The 2,507-nt window shown below is 36.5% G+C and overlaps 1 long non-coding RNA gene across 1 annotated transcript; it reads left to right on the top strand.

Annotated features, from left to right (window-relative positions):
* Positions 1-303: 303 nt before the first annotated feature.
* LOC141640397 (uncharacterized) lies at positions 304-2,307 on the top strand. The gene is made up of 2 exons (XR_012542985.1): positions 304-351; positions 2,108-2,307. It is a non-coding gene; the product is annotated as an uncharacterized LOC141640397 (long non-coding RNA).
* Positions 2,308-2,507: the final 200 nt, after the last annotated feature.

Here is a 2,507-nt window from a genome sequence, read left to right as displayed (position 1 = left end):
TATCTTCATCAAATAAGAGACAAATCACCATTTTCACAAATTCCAAGCTAAAATCGACACAACTCCTTCATTTCTTATCGGTTTTTCACGAAATTTACCTTTCCGGAATCCTCTCGTCGCGATCTACAACTGGGTATAATTTAATTTCAGTTTTCTTGAAGTTGTTTAAGACGAATTTTGGGTAAAATTCGGTATTTTCGGTATTTATATACTTATCTTTGTGTTTTTATGGTTTATTTAGGTGAAGAATTAGAAGACGAGTTTGGGGACTCGTATATTATCGAAGATAGCGGATAGTTGCTAGTTAGAATTTGGGTTTGAGGTGCTAATTGCTCTTTTTTCTAGCTTAAGGTAACATATTTCGAGTTACTCGACGAAAGATCGTCACATGTTTTTGATTTTTGTATGTTTGGTGATTTTTGCTTGAGTAGTAGTTTTCACATGATAAATTTGTTGCATGCATGCTTAAATTATGCCTTTTGTTAGTTTAAATTAACAAAGTTGAATTGGGAACGATTAATTAATGTTCAGACGGTCTTTTACTAAATAAAAATGGAAAAAAATGGTGGTGTAGGGGGACGGGCAGCAGGCCGGCAGGCCCGTGGCAGGCCCACGGCTAGCCCACGGTTGGCCCGGGTCGGTCCGTTGCTTGTTTCGCGGTTTTCCATGCAAAATTTGTCATTTAAGGGTTATTAATGACATAGTTAGTATGAGTACACTTTAGGAATTGAATCATATAAGTAATAAAAATTATGTTAATTGTAAAACTATGCTTATATTAATAGTTATCACATGTTAGGATAGTTTACAAAATGAATTTGTAATTAATAGGCTCAAAATGAATTTTATAGCGATAAATTGTAATGTTTTGTTGATTGTGCAAAATCGAGCCTTAGTCCCTTTGATGATGCGATGTCGATTAATTGAGTGATTGGTCACCACAATTTGACCCGTACTTGTCGCAGGGTGGGGTTGCGGGGTAAAAATTCGGTTGAATGAATTAGATAATCGGCCTTTTTCTTGTTTTAGGCCATTTACTATATCTCTATTTCACATGTGTAGTTAGTTGAATTTAAATAGCTTCTTATTTAGTTAGTTGAATTTAAATAGCTTCTTATTTTGTAGTAATGGCCCTAGATTCCCTAAAGCCTTTAATATTGTTAAAATTGCTAGAATTGGAAGTTAGTATTGAATTCTTATTGAGGACACTTTGTTGGATTTGTATCTTTGAATAGACAATTATATAGCCTTTCACATGATAGAATGTTAGAATTTATATTGGTAAGTAGGACTTTTTGCCCTCTTATGGTTAAGTGGGTGTCTTACTTGACTTGTGTGGTGAGTCTTGTGTGGTGTGGGCTAAAGTATTCAAGTGGGACTAGCCGGGACTAGGTCCTAGGTGAGTACTTCGGCCTTCATCATAGATAGGTCTTTATAGTCTTTGACGAGTATATGTTCACCGCTTGATAGCCTTTGTGTTCCCGACTAGTGGATGTTTATCCAAGTTGGGGCATGACCTCGATTTTATTTTGATAGTAAGGGGTCAGCTTAAGTACTAGCCAACCCTTTGGTGGACTCCTTAGGGTACTCACTTCACTTTGTTTTAAAAAAAGTTGTGGGTCTTGGGTGCGGTGGTGTGTATCCGCATGTCTAGGTCTCTTGTGATTTTAGGCTAGGGTTGTGTTGTCTCTTGGCCATGTTTTATTAATATTAACCGCTGAGCCAAGATACCGGTTCGATTTCCTTCCCTACCTCGTGGTATAGACTCGAGTTACAAAGTGACTATTGACCGTGCTAAGAACTTATGCCTGTCTTTGATATATTGCCCTTTCTTGTATGGTGATTTTATGAATCGTAATAGGTGAGATGTAAGCCGGTTTCTGATTGATAAAGTTTGGATTACTATTTGTTATATGATTCACATGATAGTTTAGTTTGGTCAGTTTAGGGGTCATTTGTTAGAATACATGTTAAGTAAATGGTTTATCAAATTGTTTACATGTTACATTACATGTTACATTAATTTTGACGATTCGTGGCTGGGAGGACTCGAAGTTACTCCCCACTGAATTGTGGCTTTCGTGTTTGTATAAAATGCGATTGACAGGTTGTTGATGCTTTGTTGGGGGTCACAGACGAGCTAGTGAGCAAGGAACCTTGGACCTAGTTTTTGGCTATTCTTATAGTAACCCTTTTATCTTTTGGTTTGTATATTATTTGAAGGGACATATGTCTCCCTTTTTCTATTTTGGGTTTGTATCATTCTACTTTCTTATTTAGCTATGGCATGTAAAGTAGTTCATCAGCTTTTGCAGGGTCTTGGCACCCGCTTCTGGGAATGTTGGACTTCTTGAGTTGGATTGGTTGTGAATGGTTTAGTTAGAAATTTTTTTTGAAATTGCAGGTTTTATCTAGTTGAACCATTTACAAACATATCCTACCAGTTTTTCCGTAGAATTTACGCCTTTAAGTAATTAGATAACGCTAATTTTTAAGGGTGTCACAGT

This window comes from Silene latifolia, unplaced genomic scaffold (assembly GCF_048544455.1).
Source record: "Silene latifolia isolate original U9 population unplaced genomic scaffold, ASM4854445v1 scaffold_79, whole genome shotgun sequence".
NCBI classification, from domain to species: Eukaryota; Viridiplantae; Streptophyta; class Magnoliopsida; order Caryophyllales; family Caryophyllaceae; genus Silene; species Silene latifolia.
The sequence above is the reverse complement of the archived record's forward strand: the minus strand, read 5'-3'. Positions and strand labels throughout refer to the sequence as shown.